At 41.5% G+C, this 24,664-nt stretch overlaps 1 protein-coding gene across 1 annotated transcript in view; it reads left to right on the top strand.

Annotated features, from left to right (window-relative positions):
* pcdh15a (protocadherin-related 15a) overlaps positions 1-24,664 on the top strand; it is a 208,317-nt gene that overhangs the window by 8,201 nt on the left and 175,452 nt on the right. Inside the window, exons 2-5 of the mRNA XM_076974343.1 lie at positions 271-357; positions 794-5,269; positions 11,669-11,772; positions 13,218-13,327. The gene's annotated coding sequence lies outside the window, so the exon portion shown is untranslated. The remainder of the gene's footprint in view (positions 1-270; positions 358-793; positions 5,270-11,668; positions 11,773-13,217; positions 13,328-24,664) is intronic.

The raw sequence follows: 24,664 nt of genomic DNA, 5'->3' as shown, positions 1-24,664 counted from the left end.
TTTATCAATATTGTTATGATGATGACATGTACTTGTTTATGTGTTGTGTTGATTAGTACACTGGGTGATTGAGAACAACATAGGACTGCTCTTTTATTCTCTATGAGACATCCATTAGGAAGCAAAAAACATTTGTTTACTGAGATTTGAAACATTGATACAGTCTGATGAAGCACTGTTAGTCCTTTGAGCCTGTTTGCTTTGCTAGCTTAAAATGTAAACTTGTTTAACGTAATAGACCGAGGTAATGTCCTAATGCTGGCCTATCAGTTGTGTCTTTCAGGGCACTGGATCAACAGGGGGTGCACCGCATGACGCCCATAGATCTCAGGATACCAGAATCATGCTAATAACATGGTAACTAACTTTCTGATGCAACATACGATGCCCGACTCAGTCGCCAGTGTCTAGGTGTTGAGGCCATAACGAGGCTGTAGGGTAATGGCAGTGCATATGGTTAATAAGGAAGTGTTAGAGCACAAACGAGATTGCTGTGGGTGTATTTACAACTTCTACTTACAAATATACAACTGCTATGTCTTTGGGAGAGACCAAGGCAAACAAACAAAACAGCACTCACAACAAAAACTCTCGCAGTAATTCACCAACTCTCTAATCATTAATGACACATAAACAACCCCAAACCTCAACAGCAGTTACTCCTTACCACCATAATAGTTTTACAACACAGACTATTTACAAATGTACAACAACAGTCAGACTCTCACACAAGGTAGCAAACTATCACAACTCTGGCAGCAACAAAGCACAACATGTCTCTGTCTCCTTCCAGGGAGAGCCTTTTATGGGGCCACTCAGCATACTCGAGAGGCAGAACGGAGTCAGGAGCGGACTGTACAGGGAGGATCAAAGTATGGAATGGATTTGGAGAAAACCAGAACAGACCTGAAACACAGACAGCATACTCAAAGACCACAGATACATGCTTGGCACAAGACACCCCACCTCCCATAAGTGTGAGATCTTTAACTATGCTACAGAAAACCTACAGAACATTTGAACAGCTCTATAAGGTATGCGCCGCATTTTTCAGAGTGAGGTTAAAACTGTGGATCCACTTGACCCCTGCCTAATTACGAACCTTTAAATACCCTAACCTTTAAATACTTTTTTGTGAAGTATTGATACGGGTCCACCTGTGCGTGCCATGTCCTCTCTAGCTAGCTACCGTGTCTATGTTGTGTGTATCTAATTCTGTTAATCTTACCAATTTCTCTGCATCTATTGTGGATTTGCTCTTTGTATAAAAATTATTCTTGCTGGTCCTCATCCACATGCGTCTGCATCCTCACAGCTCAGTACAGCTAGTGACAAACTGGGTGGTAATGAGAAGTGAGTGTTCCTGTAGGAGAATGATACTGGCTCCTGTGTCAATGGTGTCCACCTTGAGTTTAAATGGCCAAGCCAGGTCTGACGCAGCAAGCACAGATGAGCCACACAACGAAGTCTTCACAGAATTAACCATGGATCGATGGGCAGAAGACCATACAGGAGGAACATTGTTATGCTGTAGTGAGATAGGGGCTTGAACAACATCTGAAAAGTTCTTACAAATGGTAATAACCAGCCATTCCCAGGAAACATTTAAGCTCATATTTTGATGTTTGATGATAGTAATGATGGCAGTAATTGCTTGAGGAAGCACACCTGACCACATCGTACTGGTTTACCAAGGTACGTAATCAAGTCACATTTTTCAAGATTAAGGACAAATCTAGAAAATGTGGTTTTTAAGATTTGTAAGTGTTGCTCCCGAGAATCTGAGTGCACCATCAAGTCATCTAAATAGGCTTCACAATTTGACACATATTTTAAAACAATGTTCATGAGCCATTGAAATGATGCAGGAGCATTATGCAAACCACAAGCCATCACTGTAATACATCACTGTACAATATCCATTTCTGAGAACAGGAAATGACTCAGGGATGCTAACTGACTTTACTTCTCCATAATTCAAGCAGACGCTTAAGTGCCATCAGGCTTTGGCACCAAAAGGCAGGGAGAACACAAAGAACTATTGCTGTGGATTGTGTGATTGTTTTGAAGGAGGTAATCCGTCACTTTATTCATAAGTGGCCATTTGTGAGGATTCACACTATAAGGATGCTGTTTAATGGGCAGCTGACCTTGGACATCAATGTCATCTTCTAGTATTGAAGTACATGTGGGAATTTTTATCAAATCAGGATCTAAGATCAGACTGAATGACCAAAGGTAAGTAAGACATCTTCTTTGACAGGCATTGTAATGCTCCAGATCATCAAGTCCAGGACTGGACATGCAGTTTCTATCTAGGTGAAGTTCATCTCTTCAGGGGCCTCCTCAACTAACACGGGTGCTGCATTAGCATCTAGGACGCGATTCATGTTAGACACGAGCATTTTAATGTTGCTAATAGGTGACTTACGCCGATTGTCAGGATTTGTTAACATGTTAGTTTGAGACAAAGGTAACAGAACTTTATCACCAACATGAAATGATCAAGCAACAGTGTTATTGTTGAACTTCTAAACTTCTAAACAAATTCTGTTTAGCTTTCTCAAAGGCAGCATTTATATGTTCATATAACTTATTAACAAAGTTATCCACTGTATCACTGGAGGGAGCAGAAGGGGTTGCTAACCACTATTTATGCAGAAGCTTTAGTGGACCATAGACTGAACACCCGAAACCCAAACCACTGGGACATAACCCTGTGGGCTGTTGTACTGTGATACATAAGGCAAACAAAATTAATTGAACAACTTCAGCCCAAAACTTTTCTGCTTCTATTAAAATTGCAACATATTTTTAAACTCTTTCCAGAAACTTTCAAGAACTCCCTGGAACTCAAGGTAGTAATTTAACACTTGTTGCTCTGTCTTCTCTGTTCTGACATGATTTGAGCAAAAAGCTTTGGCATGAAATTGGACCCTTGATCTGACTGAACACATTTTGTAAACCAAAGGTAGTACAGAATTTTACGAGTGCTTTTATTACAACCTTTGATTTTAATGAATGTAATGGAAACCTCTGGAAACCATGTAGTGTTGCACATTAGGGTGAGAAGAACCAGTTTCCTGAATGGGTCTTCGGTAGCGGTCCTACACAATCTATCAAAAATCATTCAAATGACTCACCTATCACAGGTATGGGTCACAAATAATGACCTGATTTGGCTTTCCAACAGGCTGACAGATGTGAGTTAAAATATTTAAGAACACGTGACTTCAAGGCTGGCTTAAATAAATGCTACAGCAAGCACTGAAGCATTTTAAGAATTCCTAAATGACCTGAAGGATTGGTCATAGGCTAGAGATAAAACACGAGACCTATATGGTTGAATATACTTCATCCCACTCACCACTGGCATCAGGGGAAGACCATTTTCTCATCAGGACTCTGTTTACAAAAAAATACAATAAAAAAGAACCTGCCTGAGGGTCTAATGTGTGAGAACTTTCTGTAGCCACAGTAACTCAGGCAACAAGGCTTGGTTGGATCGGCTCTTTGTGCAGCAAACTAAGTGTTTCTTGTTACAGAGTCAGGAAGGTGGGATTCCTCTGGCTGAGAACTAGTCAATGCTCATTCACAATGACCAATGCTCACTGAAGGCTCCTTTGAGAATGGCAATACACTGTCCAAAATAATGACCAAGCAGCCCCAGTGTCCCATAGGGTGGTCATGGGCTGTTTCTTTTTGTAACGCCCCATCAATGAAATCAGCCCTGAAAACACAAAAGGTTTGAGGTCTATGGGCCTTTATTTCTGTTTCAGCATGTTTTCATAAATTTGTCTCTAAACATACTTATGTATAGCATATAGACAAAGGGCCAGACTTCAAATTCTGGAAATGTTTTGAATCAGGTTGCTACAACGTCTTTGTGTAGAGATATATATATATAAAAAACTTTGATTATGACTGTTGTAGAACAGGCCATTTTACCAAAATGGGTGGTGAATAGTAAAGATCTTCATCATAGAATATGGCTAACAGCACTAGACTTCCAGACATACAGTTAAAAAAAAGACCTTAGTTTTGTTCAGCTGCCATGTTAGCACCATTGGTACACAGTTTCTTCCAAACTTTCTAGTTTTTTCTAAGGTCAATGTGTCCAAAATAATTAATACACTGGTCCAAACACTTCTTAATTCTACAAAAAAAAAGTTTGAGTAGTTTGAAAAAAATGGTCTGTACAAATTCTGTAAATTTCTGATAAGAATGTATATTGTGTATTACATTGTTGAATGATTGTTCATCTAGATGGGAGCATTGGAAGAGGTGTGAGAATAACAGCTAGCCAAAAAACAATGGCTAACATTAGCGAATTAGCCTGCTAAAGCTAGCTCCATCTTCTGACAGATGTGACATTTGAATTAATATTTCATGCTTTAGAGGGTGACTCACTGCAGCAGAAGGACACTATTTTTTATGAGATATGTTTTCCTCTTGACTCAGTAAACAAATTTTGCATAGAGCAGCTTTAAGGAAAAACATCAGAAAGGTTCTACGTTGTTTCCATGGAGGAGCACTGACAGTCAAACGCCATAAAGCAGCCATAAGACAGCATTTCTGGAAAGTACACTGCTTTTCTTTCAGAGTCTGTATGACCTTGCCTGATCCAGCAGACTGATACAGTATTCAATGAAGAAAAACAATTTAATAAGAAACCCTATTTCTTTAACAGCTAAAATGGGAATTTCACAAGACATCCACAACTTCCTGTAACATATGTTGTGTGTGTAATGTAGGGTTATGTGAAAACACAATTCATACCTTTTCCTGAATTGTATGTGAAAAATGCAAGATATGCCATTTTTTTTGTCTTTAATTCAATTTGAAGTCCTGCCTGATATTATGACATTATTTTCAGTGTTCTTACATGGCAAGAACATAAAATGAAATTATACAGTTATCAAATGGGAGGGTGTGGGAGGTGGCCCGCACACCACTGCGGATAAAAGGACAATCAATCAATGTTGAGAACCAGGGGTGGCAGGGATATGGACAGTGCCCACCCCTACACCCTTATAAATCACAATATTTACTTCTGGGTGAAATTGAGCATTGGAGGCCTGTGGCTCTCTGACAAACTATTGTTGAGTTTGCCCTTTGGTTCCTGTTTTTCAGCTGTTTCTCCGTGAGGCGTAGCACTGCATCATGAGACGGCACACTGCACTGATCTTGAATAAATGCTTCAGAACATTAACCAAGAGAGTGAAGCTTGCGGCCAGCGTCTCAGTTGAACTCCAGCATAAAGCTAAATGTAAGCTTTCACCCTGCTTTCCCCTCCAGTGTTGCTACGGTGTTCTAGTGTTCATACTAGAATACGACAGAACAAAGGGGAATTTCGGCATTGTCTGTTAAAGTAGTCTTAGTCTTTACGATGTTGGTTAAGTTTAACACCCTATTTCATGTGTAAGGACTGAACATAGAACAGTACAGAAGGCCAGATGCAAACACAAGAGGAATTGATTATATAAACAAAGGAATAAAAACAACAGGAAAACAAAAGGCATAGGCAAAGTGAAACTTGAAATGGATTGATTAAAACAACAGGGCTTACATACAGACCTTAACAAGGGACAACTAGACACGGGTGGAAGCTTTTAAGGGCAGGGAACAAGGAGGTGGAACAGGGAAAACTCAAATAAAGACGCACATGGTACTGCCACAGGAACCACGATACAAGAAATGGCGAAACCATGAAATCAGCTCTGTGGTTTTATTGTGCACTCTGATGGTCTCTTTCTTCATCTATCTTCAAGTGGAAGTGAATTAAAGTATTTTTTCCCCATGAGACTTTAAACATAAAAAAATGAACAAACTGTAATAGAACAAACTCAGCCAGCGCTATATGGAGACTGCAATGCGGAGACTGACATCTTGATGATTTTGCTTGTAATGCACAACGAAGATGGCAGGACCTGCGGGTCTTTAGTGACAGAGGACAGTGAGCATAAACTAGCAACAGGTGAAGGGAATAACTAAATAATGAGGGAATGATGAATGGGGCGGAGACTGAGAGGGAGTGGGTGTGTTTGTGGGAGTGGGTGTGTCCCTTTCAGGCTGAGACAATTACTTTGGCATTTATGGATTTTAACCTCCTTGGACTGTTTTGAAGATGCCTCTGGAATTGCCCCTCTAAGAAGAAGAAACAAGCAAACTTTGACGTTAAGTTCAAGTTAAGTTGCCATATCGTCTATTGTTATTCTCACCCCAATCAAAATTAGTCATCTGCAATCTGTGAGAAAAACACACAAGTGATCACTAGGATACTGTGGTCTACAAATGCCCAGAGCTGTGGATAGCCCTAGCCCAGCAGTTGGGGTTAAGTGCCTTGCTTAAGGGCACTTCAGTCATGGCCTAGGGCCTGGAAATCAAACCCACAACCTTCCAGTCACAAGACTGATCCCCTAACCACCAGACCATGACTGCTCAAAATGTGTCTCATCCCTATTGAAGTTGTGCCTTGGTTATTATAATTACTATTATCCATAAAATTATTTAGAACTTGTGAATTTATAGTAATAATTCACTCAGAAGTCCCTCAATACAGAAATGCAAACGGATGTCAACTGATTTAGTAAAACACAGAACAAGTCCAGTCTGCGGGAGCAAAGAGAAGAGAAGAAACAGGGAGGCAGTAAGAGACTGCAGGCCATCAAAAGAGATGCCATATTTTAATCTAGAAAGAAAATGTTCTGTGGTTATTGCAGTTTTGGATATGTCTGGGTATCCTGGAGTATTATGAAATTACCATACAAAAGTAAATGTTTCCTTCATATTCTTAAGGATGTAATACCAGAACCATCAGGCAGATAGATGCAGTGTAGTGAAGACTACATCTTGTTCTTCAGACATAAAATCTAGTTTGGTCAGGTTGGTCTCTCTTTCACCCCCATGGGCAGAAACCAGATTCATTTGCAGCAACATTACCTAGTGAAAACACAACTTAGCTATGGGCTTATCACTTCAGCTGAACATTCACCTTCCCTCGCTCTACTTACAGGACTTAAGTGCTTTAAATTCTGATAGAATGCAGAAACTTTCTTACCAGCCTGTTTATACTTTAAAAAACGAGAACCCTAAATTCCATTGGACTGTAATTTACCAGGACACCCAAACGTTCAGTGCACATCCCAGAAGACAAAGACATTCATCAAAACATGTCTGATAAATCCATTTTTCATCATGGGTCTAGTGTGCTACATGGTGAGGAGCAGTGTTGATATATATATGTCTTTTCTCCCAGGAGATGCTACTTTTGCAGTGTGTGTGTAATAGATATATATTACACACAGTATACACACAGCGTATATTATACAATATATATATATATATATATATATATATATATATATATATATATATATATATATATATATATATATATATATATGTATATATACACACACAGTATACACACAGCGTATATTATACAAAATTATACAAAAGTAAATGAACCACAACAGCATTGGTAAAGTTAATTAGGTAAAAGTCTCAGGTGACACACATGTAAGTGCTCAAGTAATGAATTAAGCAGACCAATCAAATGAAACATCCTTGTCAAAAGATTTGAGCCACACTGATTAAAAGGGAACAGAAACCAACTAAACCACTGTCATGCCAAGGCATAAAGCACACAGATCAACCATCAGTCTGGGGAAAGCTACAAGACCATCTCCAAAAGATATCAGCTCCGTTCATCCACTGTAAGACAAATCACTTACAAATGGAGGACACTCATCATCACCACAACTCTGCCCAGAAGTGGACGACCATCAAAACGTACAACAAGAAGCACCAGAAAAATAATAACTCAGATAATAATAACTTCTGGAGAGTTGCAGATCTCTTTGGCAGAATCTGGGATAAATGAACATGTGTCTACAATAAGGCAAAAAATCAATAGACATCGCGTTCATGGGAGAGTTGCTAGAAGGAAGCCTCTGCTCTCAAGAAAGAACAAAGTTGTCCGTTTAAACTTTGTCAGAAAGCACTTGGACAAACCCGAGACTTTCTAGATGTCCATTCTCTGGACAGATGACTCCAAATTGAATTGTTTGGCGACAATCACAGCTGACATGTTTGGAGGAAAGTCAACACAGCATATAAAGGGAAGACCCACCTCCCAGCAGTGAAGCATGGTGGTGGAAATGTGAAATCTGGGCCTGCCTTTCTGCCTGTGGACCTGGACAACTCCATATTATCCAGGGAACCATCAATTCCCAGACGTATCAACAAATTCCTGATCTTGCCAAATTCAACAAAATCCCCTTCCATCACTCAGGGATTTGAAGCTGGGATGGTAATGGGTTAAGACCATTCCAAAGCATTCTAGCAAAACAAGGGAATGGATTAAGAAAAAAAAAGAAGGTTTGCACTTTGGATTGTCCTGAGTCCAGTCAATGTCAGGATCTCAATCTCATTGAAATGCTGTGGCAAGATCAGAAGAGGGCGGTGCACGCCAGATGTCCCTCCAAACTCTCAACTGAGGAGTGGTGGGCAAAAATCCCAAAAGGCATCAATGACCATTCCTAACTGTGTTTACTAGAATTTGTTTAGGAACCAATTAGACGAAAGTGACAAATAAAGACAAAAAGTCAATAGCTTGTCAATACTTTAGTTTGGAAACTTTATTGTAAGACCATGAGGTATGAATTATTTTGTTTCATTAGTTTATTTTTGTTAAATTCACTCATGGTGAACCTTATTAGAATTCCATATTGTGAAAACATAGGCTGGTGAATATGCATGACCCGAGACATCCTCTTTGTTTCCTGTGTGTCTGATAAAGGTTAGACACCTCTGTCTAGGAGAGTTGACGAAGAAGTGAAGAGAATGCCGAAGGGAGATTTTTTGGTTTGAGTCTAACGCACATTTTGTGAGAAGAACTATGAAGTCTAACCTTTAAGAAATCAAAGCAATAGACTGTCCCTAAGCAAACTAAAAAAGACTCGGGTCTCATTTTATTTCTTAAGAATGTTATTTTCCTTTATTGTCCTTTATGTTGTGTGTGTTCATCTTAACCCGGTCATCACAGACTCCTCACACTCCTTTCTCTTGTGACCTTCAAGCAAAAATGTTTTCGTTCACTCTGAAAGACACTGAATTCCTGTTGTTCAGCTGGTGATTGACTGGTTCCTGAATCACTGGCATAACAAGAACAGCTCTCACAATCACCGTCCACAAAACTCCTGCGACAGACCTCCATCGTGCACACAGGCTTGTGAATCAACAAAGCAACAGAAATGGGATCAGGTGTTACAGCCAAATTTGTGGAGTGTACAGTGTTTTTCCTACTCTTTACTATTAACTACCATACACTATTAACAGTTTAAAATATTTTCCTGTAAGTAACTAGTACCCAGGTGCAGTTATCAGAATATGAAACCCCTCTGTACTTTCATAATAAGTGAGTCAAACACCAGTCAGATATTTTTTCAGATTTTGGTATCTTCTCACAGGCCTTGGAACCAGCAACATGGTTTGAAAGTGCTCCATCCATCGCATAGTAAAGTCTATACATACATTTGCCATGTCAGTCTGCACTAATTGTTACCATAACTCCTCTATACTAAGATTTTATCAGTTAATTCCTCCATCCCATGTGTTAGGTGCCCTGATAATTATTTCCCCTATAGGCTGTTCCTCCAATTAACTTTGTTTTGTGAGCTGTCTTGTTGTTAGTTCTGTTCAGTTCACTGTGCATCTTGTTTGTTTAAGAATTTTATTTTCTTTCTCTGGTATTTATTTGACCACAAAATGAAAACAATAAAGCTTTTGTTTAAAACAATTGAGATTTTTGAAGAGTATTTTGTATATATGTGAACAGTAAATCATAATCTTTTTTATTGTGTGCAGCGCGTGATGTCAGCATGAAGCTGTCCAAAAAAGTGTTTGTTTATTTGTGGTGACCTCAGACACCAGCAGGTACACAAAAAACATGGAATTATGAAAATGGTATTTATTGATTCAAGCAGCTGTGGTCCTCTTTCTGCTGGGCACAGTAGGACCCCCCCCCCCTCTTCCAACACACACCATGCCAGAATTTCTTTTTCCCCTGTGTCAATCTATGTGGATTACTAACTCTATACTACCTCAGCAACCTGCATGCAAATGATATGTAAATGAGGTTAAACCCGAAGTACATCATATGCATATGATACATAGACAAGAGACTGGAACGTGCTTCTCCTGGATCTAAAAATGATTAATTAGTTGGTTTTAAATCATTGCTCATTTCAGTGTCACATGACAGGAATATATATTGAGCATTTTATGTATCATTCCAGGCACTCAAATTTGTGCTTGTTCCTCTGAAAATCTGAAAAACAATTGTGTTATATGATGCCTGCTTGTCACCTCCATCAAAAAAATAATTTGTTTGGTTATTATCTGTGGACTGCAGCACACAAGGCTGCAATGCGCAACCCAGCTTTGGTCTGTAACACACAACCCAGCTGTAGGGTGTAACACACAACCCAGCTGTAGGCTGTAACACGCAACCCAGCTGTAAGCTGTAACACGCAACCCAGCTGTAGGCTGTAACACGCAACCCAGCTGTAGGGTGTAACACACAACCCAGCTGTAGGGTGTAACACGCAACCCAGCTGTGGGCTGTAACACGCAACCCAGATGTAGGGTGTAACACACAATCAAGATGTAGGATGTAACACACAACCCAGCTGCAGGATGTAACATGCAACACAGTTGTAGACTATAACACACAACCCAGCTGTAGGATGTAACATATAGTTGTCGCTAGCAACGTATCAACAAGATGAAAGATTGACAGGCTCATGCTTCAATGTTTGTTATTGTTTTAAATATTTTATTTTGTTTTACTCTGTCATTGCTATGTAAATAGTTTATCAAGGAAATATCACAGAATACGAGGCCTTCATCAAGGACTTATTTATCCTAATGTGGATCTTTGTACTGTATTGTACTGGGTGTGAGCGTGTAACTGGGTGTGACTGGGTGTAACTGGGTGTGACTGCATGTTAGCATGTGACAAAACAAAACAAAAACAAGCAAATAAACCAGGTTGAGTTGAGGCACTAGATGCAGTGTCCTTAGTCAGACAAATCTGCATTTATAGGGTGTTTTAGTCAAAACACATATTTTGCCATTTTCTAACGCCATTCTGTTCTACTTGCAAACCTTATTATAAAATGGCTTTAGTGCATTTTTCTACTTTAAGTCCTCTTTCAAGTGAATAAAGGACCATTAAAGAGCAGAGTGTTTCTGTCTTAAGGCAGGTGAAATAGTCAGTTAGGTCCTATGAGCTAAAGAACAGCCAGAGTGTCAACTGAAGCGTTATATGCATGTCTGACTTCAGATTTAGATTCAAGTCTTCTAAATGGAAATGCTTTATTTTAATTACTCTCAAGTAATTTAATATTGGCAAGTTTGAAAAAATACCAGTTAATTTCAGGAGTGTAGTAACATTTTATGCTTTCCTCCCTGTTTTTGTATTTCTCTGCCCCACAGAGACAACTTTTTTATTTTTCTCTCTCAACACTCAGAAAATAACTTTGAAACACATCCTATCTACACTGTAGCTATAGCTTTTTAACTTGCATACACAAGTCTGTGTACAGAGTGTCACGGTCTGCCCCGCCCCTGACTCCTCCCTCTGCCTCTTCTGTGCATACAGTGTCACGGTCTGCCCCGCCCCTGACTCCTCCCTCAGGCTCATCTGTGAATACAGAGTGTCACGGTCTGCCTCGCCCCACCCTGACTCCTCCCTCTGCCTCGTCTGTGAGTACAGTGTCACGGTCTGCCCCGCCCCTGACTCCTCCCTCTGCCTCGTCTGTGAGTACAGTGTCACGGTCTGCCCCGCCCCTGACTCCTCCCTCTGCCTTGTCTGTGCGTACAGTGTCATGGTCTGCCCCGCCCCTGACTCCTCCCTCTGCCTCGTCTGTGCGTACACCCATTCCTTGTCTCATCAGCATTGTTTGTCACACGTGTATGTTGTTAGCATCTGTGTATTCAAGTGGGCGTCTGTGCCGTGTCATTTGATTGTCGATGTTTGAACCGATCGTCCCGTTTGGCTGTCTGTTTTCCGTTTATAAAAATATATGAAAAGCTCTCTTCTGGGCACCATGACTCACCTTGCACGTTGCACAGAGTCACGTAGTCATAGGACATAAAATCGCTACACACGATCGCTACGGTTTCAGAACCAAGGCATTTTACAATATTTTCACATATATTTGGGAATAAGTTATTTAACATCAACACATAAATCTCATTTGTATTTGTCCTTCGGCTCACAGGAGGCCCTACGTGACTGGGGCTCCCAGGCCACCCCCTTCCGTTGGCTAGTGCAGAGGCCACCCCCGTCTGGTAGTTAGTGGGGAATGTGTAAAGGACATAGCCCTTGGTGATGCAGCAGTTTAATGCATACCAATGAGATCTTTTAGATCCTATCCCATGGTTATATTGGTTGGAAGCAGGTTTCACTCCATTACACAATGGAGATGTATTACCTTGACAGCTGTAGTTAACATAGCATGCTGCAGTGTCTACCGAACTCTTATTTTCTTATTTTCTCTTCCTATGTAGAGCACCTGCTCACTAATCTGATCATTTAATTGCCTTCACTTAATTAATCTACATTCTGTTTTTATTATTATCTTATTATCTTATCAATGTTACTTGGAATTTTGTAGACAATTTAGTAGAAGAAATTTGGGTATTAACTGCTGATGTTTTATTATCATGATTTTCAGGAAAATATTAAATTTTTGTCTATATATATATATATATATATATATATATATATATATATATATATATATATAATATATTTATGTATGTGTGTGTGTGTGTGTGTATGTTTGTTTGTGTGTGTTGTACTTAAACTACTAGCCTCAACTCTGTCTTATTCCACAAAATAAGACAAACTAAAAACGCAAAGTTTATAGTGGCAAAGAGCCATTTTACTGTACCTGTCTCTAGTAGTGACACAATATGGGAAGACATGCCAGCTCCTTTGGCAGGCTGTGATTGGCTGCCAGTTCCTTTGGCAGGCTGTGATTGGCTGCCAGCTGTTATTGGCATGCTAGGATTGGCTACCACCTGTTACTGGCTAGCAGTATTCCCTGAATGTAATACTATTGCAGATATGTACCAAACCTCCCAAAACCATCCCAAAATACAAATACGCATTAACATCAGCAATAATTTGGTGTTGTAAACAGGTACAGGTGCTTTTGGAAAAACATGGAATTAGAAGAGCTGTTAATGGATACAGTGGTGGTCCTGGACAGTGGTGGTAATGGACAGTGGTGGTCCTCTGTTATCACGAAAGGTAAGCCCCCCTTTCCCACGTACAATAATAGGATTTAAACAAATGATTTTTACAGATTTACTATAAATTGGAATATTACAGGAAACTTCAACAGACAAAGGCCGATGGCTCCCCAAAATTAACCAAGGTGCATTAGATTTAATACAATTATTTAGCTCACGTCATTAAGTTAGTACACAGTGACATTATACTGTACATAAAGCAACCTAAATATGTTTAAGAAAACATAACCAAGAAACACTGATCTTATAAATACAGTCCAGTCCTTGGATGCAAGTGTCATTAGCTACAGACGTATAGAAGGTTATGACTGCAAACACTGTGGATGCTTGCTGCTGAATCTACAATATAACCAATGAGAAATGGTTATGTCCCAAAATTAATCCCCAGCCAAAGATGGCAAAACTAATATTATATAGCTGAAGAAACAGACGTCAGGTACAAAAGATCCTTCGTTTGTCAAGAAACTCAGAACAGGTTGCCTGCCATTACTACCAAAAGACAGGTGAAAAGTTCATGCATTAAACTTTTAATGGTATGCAGGTAACAGAACGTAGTCCAAAGGAGACAGTATATTGTTGCAGATCAATTTTGTTACTACTGTTTAAATGATTTGACGATTGTTTTCATCATACGTTTGTGCTAAATTAATTTGGCACTGGGGATTTTCTGTACATGATAAAAAAACTTCATGAGAATGGTCACACACTCAAAGTATTAAATTTTATATGAAAATAACTTTGATTTTTATGCTTTTATCAAAACACTTTGCCCCCTAAATGCCCAGAAGGGGCAATTTCAAAGGCATAGAAAAAGTCCTGATTATTATTATTTTTTAACCTAATAATCTAACCTCCCATTGACTCTCTTTGTCTCGTGAGAGTTTCTAAACAGCACAGAGATAAAAGGCCCAGAGCCATGATGGACCTCCTGTCTGGCGTCCATCCATCACCCGTCCGCTCTTTATATTGCCTGTCTTTTCTGATTCTCTGTTCTTGCTGTATGCTGGACTGCTATTTCCGCACTGCACAGATAAGGTGGAGCAAGTGGGCAGACACAGATTCACTTATCCGAGGTGTCCCTCATGTGTCCCGACCAGATTCAAACTTATCCGAGGTGTCCCTCATGTGTCCCGACCAGATTCACTTATCCGAGGTGTCCCTCATGTGTCCCGACCAGATTCAAACTTATCCAAGGTGTCCCTCATGTGTCCCGACCAGATTCACTTATCCGAGGTGTCCCTCATGTGTCCCGACCAGATTCACTTATTCGAGGTGTCCCTCATGTGTCCCGACCAGATTCACTTATCCGAGGTGTCCCTCATGTGTCCCGACCAGATTCACTTATCCGAGGTGTCCCTCATGTGTCCCGACCAGATTCACTTATCCGAGGTGTCCCTCATGTGTCCAGACCAGATTCACTTATCCGAGGTGTCCCTCATGTGTCCCGACCAGATTCACTTATCCGAGGTGTCCCTCATGTGTCCCGACCAGATTCACTTATCCGAGGTGTCCCTCATGTGTCCCGACCAGATTCACTTATCCGAGGTGTCCCTCATGTGTCCCGACCAGATTCACTTATCCGAGGTGTCCCTCGTGTCCCGACCAGATTCACTTATCCGAGGTGTCCCTCATGTGTCCCGACCAGATTCACTTATCCGAGGTGTCCCTCATGTGTCCCGACCAGATTCACTTATCCGAGGTGTCCCTCATGTGTCCCGACCAGATTCACTTATCCGAGGTGTCCCTCATGTGTCCCGACCAGATTCACTTATCCGAGGTGTCCCTCATGTGTCCAGACCAGATTCACTTATCCGAGGTGTCCCTCATGTGTCCCGACCAGATTCACTTATCCGAGGTGTCCCTCATGTGTCCCGACCAGATTCACTTATCCGAGGTGTCCCTCATGTGTCCAGACCACCTGGAATTCTGCTATCAGTCTGATTCCTTAGTTGTCACAACTACACATGGTTAAGATTAATGTAACTGTAATTAGTAATTAGCAATCTAGTGTAATAATAATAAGGTAATTTTTTTTTCTTGCTGAGGACACACTTCAGTATCCACTCTTATTGGGCTTTTTTGGTTAAGTATGTCACTGAAGAAAATGTAATGAAATTGGAACTGTATTAAATCACCAGTATCAACGACCTCCCAGCTTTCTCTGAATAAGAAGCTTAGTTTTGCAGTGATTACAAGAATAATTCAGTGGCATTAGAAAGGTTTAAAACTTTACTCTTACTCTGTCACTGTGTCTTCTCTCTCTCCATCCTCTCTCTTTTCTCTGCTTTGACTGTATTGAGCTCAGTGTATATGCAACTCTCCATCTAAAGACTGAAGGACAACACATCACCGCTGTTTTTAGATATTGCAATATAAAATGCGTGGTCAAGGACAGTGTCGTTATTACAGTAACAGATAATCTGCACATGCCATTGGGGAGGAGTGAGTACTCAAACAGGCCATAAGAGCCTGTCAGGAATGGCATATTCAACACCACACAGAGGGATGTCATGGTGACTAGACGTGTGTCACACCGTGCTTCTGTAGGTCACTGTTGAGAGTTATTATGAAGGATATGTTTCTGTATGAGAGTCAAAGAAAGAGTGAACAAAATCAATACTGAAATAACAAGTGTTGTTTAGTTGCATATTTTATATATATTATATGAAGAAATGACAGGTTCATGCTTTGCTATATTTTCTACCTTCAGCCATGCCGTGCAAATATCTTGATTCCAATGGCTAGGGTTCATGCTTGGCTTGAGGGAGAAATTGAACTATTTAGAAGTAAAAAATTCAGAAAGAAATAAATAAAGAAAGAGAGAGACAGACCAACAGACAGACAGACAGACAGATATAGATAGATAGATAGATAGATAGATAGATAGATAGATAGATAGATAGATAGATATCCTGCTTTCTAGTATATTTCCAGTATATGACCCTCACAATAAACAACAGACACACAATGACTCTCTTTTCTTTGTCCCCTAATGGACATTCTTGACTTTTAAACTATTTTGCCTCTCTACGTGATAAACCTTTGCTTCGTGGAACAACCACTTGAGTTCAAAGCTGAAAAGGACTTTTGTAATGGTGTAATTTGTGTTAAGACAGAGCCACTTATTTTGATTAAGTTGAGTATCAGGCAAATTAATACCATCTCAACTGGACCCCAACACGAGGACACATGGAGGACCTTTGAGAATAGCCAGCAGTGCCCTGTAAAACCGGCTTGTCTATATACAATCTAGTGATGAATTACCCACTATTGAGGAGGAAATCGGCTTTTAAGCGTAGTATGGGTCAGCATGGTCTATCATTGAAAAATGCAAACCTCAAACTTCCCTAATATGCTTTACACTAACTGATCTACAGATATCCTTCATGAGAGGGTAGACACCTGTTTTCATTTACTGTAGTGATGCATACGCTTCCACACAATATTAATGAACAATCACTTCATAACTTATTCATGTTTACTCTAGATTTCATTTTGAGTTTGCTCTAGTTTTGCTCTCAGGGACCTAAATAATTCATATTGAGCTGGTCCTTAGTCCAGCAAGCCAAATATCCTCCAAACATCTACAAAAAGGTTCCTGTGAAGTAACCCTGAGAGGAATGAGAGAGGATTTAGTGCGTTATCTGTCTCCACATCCCCTGAAGAGGAAGTAAATGCGTATCCTCAATTGATATTAGAATCCTTAACATAATCCATGGTGCAATAAAATGTGCCTGAGGCTTTTTTTTTCCTGTTATCCATGGATGTTTAGCCACTGCTATCTTTCTCTCACACACTCTCCTGTTGTGACTCTCAGAATATGCAAACTGTGTATATGATGACAGGTGTAATCAGATGTCACTGAGTTTTGGAAAGGCTGACAAAGAAAAAATATTCAGACTTGTAATACACAAAAATGACACCAACCGCAATTTTTGTAGTGCCCTGTCCCTGAAAAAAGTTTTTTTTTTTGTTTTACAAAAATATGCATTAAAAGTATTTTTTAAATGATGATGATTATTATTATTAATAATAATAATAATAATAATAATAATAATAATAATAATAATAAAATAGATTCCCAAGGCTATTTTAAAGGACAAATTATTATTTTAATAGGATTAAAACCAATCCCAGTGTCCTTAGTGAGCAGCATTGGTATTGTAAAAAGAAGACGCATCTGAGGAAAAATAATGACATGGTCTTGAACAGCAAAAAATCAGAAAATAAAACACATAGATATGCAAACAACAAAACAAACTCAAACAAACACAGGCTTACAGTACAGTAGATGTGGGAATAGTACATTGACACTGCTAGACATTGACCAACAGAGGAATTTAAACACACACACAGTTACGAGGTAGAGAATGAGGACCAGATGCAGCCTGTAACAGCCCAACAAGAGGGGCGCGTGGCAACATGTGAGGACTGCGTACACACGGCACACGGTGACCCAACAACCACCAGACCAATAACAAAGATTTTCACTTCGCAGGGGAGATGGTAGAGGAGGGAAGCATTACATGTATAGAACAGAATTAGTGTTGGAATTGGAATTTCATTTTTGTCCTTTTTATAACATAAACAGGTACAGGTGTCAAAAAATATGGTTCTAGGTATGCATCTTAACATGTTCTTAGAAATTATACTTTTTATATAGAAAAAAGAAATGATACTGCTTTTTTATTGGAATTTAGATTGTGAAGCAGGGATAGTTGTGTTGTGTTTAAATATTTCCTAAGCACCATCATACTTTATTTAGTCATTTTAAATCAGAAATAAACATGACCAACATTAGCCAGAGGTGTCAATTCCAGGTTCAGAAAGTAAAAGTCCTCACCAGGATTTTGCTCAAGCTTGCTATTTTCTAATTAGTGCAATCCTGGTAAAAATTTGTGGAATCAACACAATCCAGGAAGCCTGAGCAAAATCCTGGTGAGGACTTTTACTTTCTGAACCTGGAATTGACACCTCTGATATTAGACAAATTACTTCAGGTGCCTCTTTCCCTTACACGGTCAGGACATTTTGGGGAGTCCAATATGTTCTCCAGGCACCTGATGGTGCAGCACCTTTCATTAAGAGTTAGCACTGAAAGGTCATCTCCATTGACACAACCATTTGTAGGTATTGTAGCTGACTGTTTACTGAAGTCTACAATTGAATCAAATACAGTAGCTGCAGTGACTCCTCAATGTTATGCAGAAGCCAGTAGTTAGGATGGATGAACTGCCTCTTCTTGGTGATCATGGTGCCATGACCATCTAGCCTTCGACTTACCATTCAGTCTCCTCCATTAGGTTAGTATCTGGCTCATTTGGCGTTAAGATCTCCAGTCAGTAGTTGTGGACCATGTCAGTGTCCAGTAAACACTGGGTACCAGGCAACTGGATGACCATCACTGAGACCAACCAGCTGATTTACACCATAGCAACAGTTATATTTGAGATGCTGGGCAAAATGATAACTTCTCTCCATGCTGCTCTTTTCTTGGTGTTCAACCTTCTTCTCCATGGAGGATACTGTTCCTTGAGGATGTTCATCTTGCCCTAAACCCCTGGTGTAACCCACTGAGCTATTCAGCCACTCAATGCTACATCTGAGTAGCTCAGTAGTAGCCACTGCTGGATAAACCAGTTACTCAAGACCATAAGACAGATGGCACAGCCAGTACTCCAGTACAATCCAGCCAGTACGCCTGGATTGCCTACAAGAAATCGTATGATTCAATGCTGCACACATAGATCCAGGAATGCTTGAGGCTATATAACATTAACAGAACTCTATCAGCCTCCATTCAGAACTCCGTCGGCCGGAGGAACTCAATCCTAGAGGCCGCTGACAGGATAACAGCAGCCATGATCATACGCGGGATATATAAAGGAGATGCCATGATATCATGGATGACATCAAACTGTATGCAGGAAGTGAACAAAACATTGACCTATTAATCCATCTCATTAGGATATACAGCAACAACATGCTGTATGTGGAAGCGTGAAGGCAACAGCGATTCCTGTGGTATTGTAGCTGTGACCTCCAAACTGGCAGAATGGCTCCAGCAGATTGCAGGGTCAACATCTGAGATCTCCACCCAGAAGAGGAGTCCAGTGTACACGTGAGATACTATGTAGAACCCTTAAGCACCAAGGCCCTGGTAGAGTATCTGAGCTAGAAACAAAAACCACCCAGTGGTATAAAATTAAATGTAGAAATATAAAAACATTGTACTGAAGTACATAAAGTTTCCAAAAGCAGTTTGCTTGCTTTGTCCAGAATGTCCTGTTTCTCCAGAAACATTGTGTACTTCACTACAATTTTTAACACACACACACATATATGTGTACATGTGTCTGTCTGTGTGTCTGAGTGTGTATGCATGCCAGTTAAGAGATTGCTGGGGTCCAGGGCATGACATCTTCACTTTAATAGGGAATAATTCATTTATGGGACCCTCTCACCCTGAGCTCCGAGACAACAGACCTGTGTGTCTGAGTGTGTGTGTGTGTTATCACTAAGTAAACACTACATTAACACTAAGATTATCCCAGTGACAGGGGCTTCTGGGTCTGTGGCCCTTACACTGGAGGCTCCAACAACATTGATCTTCAGATGAGTCCCTGTCCTGGGAAAAGTGAAAATACTGCAACACAGTTTTATTAAGCTCACACACCAACCAGGCAAAATAGGAACCTGCACTAAGGGGGGAGATGGAGATGGTGTTATAAACTCAAACACATGCCACAATGATGGTCAGAAAAGTTCAATTACACTTCAATTAACTTACAGTTCAATTAACTTCAATTCACGTGGCTTCCTGCATCCCATGTCCTGCTGTAGAGCCCCTGTCCTGCTCTACAGCCGCTGTCATGCTCTACAGCCCCTGTCCTGCTCTACAGTCGCTGTCCTGCTCTACAGCCGCTGTCCTGCTCTACAGCCGCTGTCCTGCTCTACAGCCCCTGTCCTGCTGTAGAGCCCCTGTCCTGCTGTAGAGCCCCTGTCCTGCGGTAGAGCCCCTGTCCTGCTCTACAGCCGCTGTCCTGCTCTACAGCCCCTGTCCTGTTGTAGAGCCCCTGTCCTGCTGTAGAGCCCCTGTCCTGCTCTACAGCCGCTGTCCTGCTCTACAGCCCCTGTCCTGCTCTACAGCCCCTGTCCTGCTGTAGAGCCCCTGTCCTGCGGTAGAGCCCCTGTCCTGCTCTACAGCCGCTGTCCTGCTCTACAGCCCCTGTCCTGTTGTAGAGCCCCTGTCCTGTTGTAGAGCCCCTGTCCTGCTGTAGAGCCCCTGTCCTGCTCTACATCCCCTGTCCTGCTGTAGAGCCCCTGTCCTGCTCTACCTGACTGTCTTCAGTACCACTGCGTGTTCTGAACCACCGACTTCACCTGCAGTGACTGCAGTGACCCGGCTCCACTGTACCTTTCACAGCTGCCAGCTTCACTCGTCTCTCCAGTAGATTCAGTGTTTTCCTGCCGAAGTCAAGCACAGTGCCGGACGCGCAGAGGACGTCCAAGCGGAGTAGACAGGCCTTTCATACAGGCACGGGCCAGAACTCCTGCACCCAGCTCAGGCTCCCCCACCTGGGAGCCGTTTCTTCCATTTCATGGTGACTCTGCTGTCGAGACGTCGCCCCCCAGACGTCGCCCCCCAGCCATCTGGTGTGCCGCCCATAGTGTGAGGCCGCACATCTGGTCCTAGTAGCAACACGGACGAGCCTGTGCCAATGAGGACAGTGATCTGTTTTCTGCCTATTGTGCCCCCAGCTGACAGCCCACGGAGGCAGCTGATCTTCCCAGCTGTGGGGCTGATGCTGAGAATTGCCCCCTCCGGCAGCTGGACCCCCCTGACTGAGCAGACCCACTGCCCTTTCCTTGCTGGCTCAGGTGTCTGGCAACGACTGACGTGGCGACCCATCTTCTTGCTTCTTCTTGACTTAGCTGTCACTCTTTCAGGGACCGCCCAGCAAGTCATCTCTCCCGGCGCACAGCATCCTGGGAAACCAAACTCCGAACTCTCTGACCTTCCAGTGGCAGACACTATATGTTTATATTCAATATATTCATATATATATTCACATTCATATATACCGTACATATATATGAAAGGAGACATAGATAGATATTGCTATTCCTAACGCTGTGCTCTTCTTGACTGAGATTGAATCAATGTTATTACTCCTGGAATCTGTTGGAGCCACTCCTATGTCTAAAGCCTGGTTTATACTTTCGCGAGTGACTGTAGCGCGCGGCTCCGCCCACCTCGCGCGACCCTGCGCGAGCGGTGTCGCGAGCGTCGCTGCAGTGTTCTCCGAAACGATAGGTGGCGATAGGTGGCAGTGGAGAATAAAAAACCCCTGCAAAACCGGTGAAAGAACATTTTTACCTGACCAGCGACCGTATATATACAGGTATCAAACGTAAATATGGCTTTGCAGTGTTGTCCGAAACGATACGTTAACAAATACGAGCCTCTTGTAATTCCAGGACGAAACATGAGAGAACGTGAAGAAATTAAGATTGGCCGTTTTGATAATAAACAACCATTAAATAATGTGATAAGCGAATTATTTCGAGTATATGTATAAATATTTAACTTAATTAAGTTTAACGTGCTGGGAAATATTGAAATGGACCTTTAAAATGACGTACAAATGCTTTAGTTCCACTTTGTTAAGGTGTATGAACCCGGCAAACATGACTTTGTCTATCGCGCTGAAGCGCGGCGCGCGCGCGAGGTTACAAAATTCGAGAGGTGCACGGTGAGAGGTGAAAGAGGCCCTCGCGCACGGGCGGAGCCACAGCGATTACGTAATTTTCGCCGCGCGGACCCTCAAGTATAAACCAGGCTTTAGGGGTCAAAGCCCCAAGAGCTCCTACTACCACTGGGACAACCTTGGTGATTGGTAACCTTCCACTTTATATCTCTTTTCTTTTTTGGTGCCTGGTATTCATTCAACATCTATTATTCATTCTTCTGGATATTTCCATCAGGAGGGATTACCACACCAGTATTAGTACTTCTGTTTCATGTGTCTTTTCTACAGCCACCATTTGGTTCATTACTACTTCCTTGTCTGTTCAAATGTCTGTTCCACGGGACTTTAGCTGCATTGTATTTGAGTGCTCTCTCCTGCCATGCGGACCCTCCTTCTACATGTTAATATATATTACCCTCGCCACTTTTGTTTTCCTTCTGTGTGTGCTGTCTTTGCCATCTTCTTATACCCTGAAAATAGGTGCCAGATTTTCCCGGGCGCTCCTCGGGTTTTTGTCCGATATGATTCACATCTGTTTGGCTTTGCTTGGTGCTAAATGCTTGTGGTAGTGCTGCCACGATTAGTGCCTCTAATCATTGGTAGGACTCTCTTATATCAGCCAACTCTCATCTGTCAGCAGTGAGTTTCATGAGCTGAACATGATGCATGCCTACAGATGAAAGAAACTAGCAGCTCTACATGGCCTTCTGGACCAAATGAACTAGCTGTCACTGGCGTCCATTCAGGCTCACTTACACAAGGCAAGACAAAACACCCCAACAAATGACAAGCGCTATCCAACTACAGACCAGTAACCTGTCTATTCACAACAATGAAGTGTCCATCGGCAACACTAGCTACCAAAGCTAAATGAGGATTTGCACAAGAACATCTGTACCGCCCAAAAGGGGATTGTAAGCAACAGTATGCAAAAAAAAAACATTCTGATAAAGCGTTGTTGTGGAATTGCCTGCGAATGGGACATGTGACATGAACTTGTGGCGCTCTTGGTCCATGGATGGTGATCAGGTCTGATACTTCCATGATTGGGATCTGGTCAGTCATCGTATAGTTTGGCTGCTCGTCTGGGTTTGGGGGCTACTCCGTAGATCTTTCTCCTGCGGGTGTGTGGAGGAGAATTAAGGGGCTCATCTGGGTGGAATGGTTGGGCAGAGCTCGATGGCACACTGGATTTATGGGTAATTTTCTGTCCCTGCCTGACCACTTTATTTTCTAAAATATCCCACTGTAGCTGAAATAGGTTAAAACTTCCCCTTTCTGGAAATCCACACTCATTCATCCATGCATCACACCTCATGACTGACGCTCAGGGCGGGCGGGCCTGGGTGGGCCAGGCCCACCCTGATTGGCAGCTGGGCCCACCTAATCACAAGCTTTTCCGTATGAAAATTAATGAAAATAAACTATAATTGCTGCAGGATGGCGCCTATAGCGCGTGAGTCATTTAATGACCATACACCCCGCCCACCCCGAACAACTTTCGTTCGCCACTGTGTGTTTCCTTTATCAGGACTAGTGTGTGTCCTTTCTTTGAGAACTCTGTGACTGCTCTGTGCTTCTCACATTTATTTTTAATTTTTAATTTTTCAGAAGGAAATAAGGGTTCAGATTTGAATTTGCCTCTTCTACCCCTCTGATACACCAGTAACTTTGCCAGCCTGTTTATGCCACCAATAGTACAATGATTGTGACAATACAATAATTGCATGTTAATTTCTAGTTTCTTACTGTACTTTTTCTTCTTTTTGAAAGAAGATAACAGGTCTAGTCCTTAGACACTGTTCCCATGAACTCAACCCTATTGGGCTTGTTGAATCCAAGAGTTTTGGATTCACTCCCTTTTCTGATGCAACTTTCCCTGCTGTTATCTACAAGGTAAATTAATTCCAGAAATGCATATCGTTCTTTTGGATTGCTCTGGGTTATCTGGTCCCGGCCTACGATGTCCCCGTCTCTGAAACCAGATCGAGGTTGAGACCGGAGAGAATTTAATCTCCAGGGGAGCGACCCTGTCGCAGGTCACTGGGTCCAGACTCCTCAGACATGCAGTCTCATCCTTGTCGCCACATTTGGTGTGGATTTATTGGAGATTAATCACACCTGAGGTCTCTCTATAAAAAGATATAGTATAAAAATAAATATATAAGTAAAGGTGTTGATCAGAAGGAAAAGAATACAAAACTTTCTTGTGCACAGGAAATGACTCACTCGTAGACAACATACAACTTTATATCTCTCCCTCACTCTCACACACACACACCTTTACACCCTTCTCTCACTCACACACACATCTTTGTACTCCTCTCCTGCCCTCCATGGAAACTCCGTGTTTATGGCGTGTCTGACCCAGGCCTAATTAGACGAGCTCAACTCTCGTCCGGTTACCTTGGCTAACTTTCCCCTTATGGCTGGGAGACACTAATGTAGCCATTATTGAATAGGCATGAAATCATGAACTAGAACATAGATTCATCACTAAATAAACAAAAGAGACCAGACAGTTAAGTGATGCCTCGGTAGATTATATGAAATAATATGATGATGATGAAATGCTGGATGGT

This window comes from Brachyhypopomus gauderio, chromosome 15 (genome assembly GCF_052324685.1).
Source record: "Brachyhypopomus gauderio isolate BG-103 chromosome 15, BGAUD_0.2, whole genome shotgun sequence".
Lineage (NCBI taxonomy): Eukaryota > Metazoa > Chordata > Actinopteri > Gymnotiformes > Hypopomidae > Brachyhypopomus > Brachyhypopomus gauderio.
The sequence above is the reverse complement of the archived record's forward strand: the minus strand, read 5'-3'. Positions and strand labels throughout refer to the sequence as shown.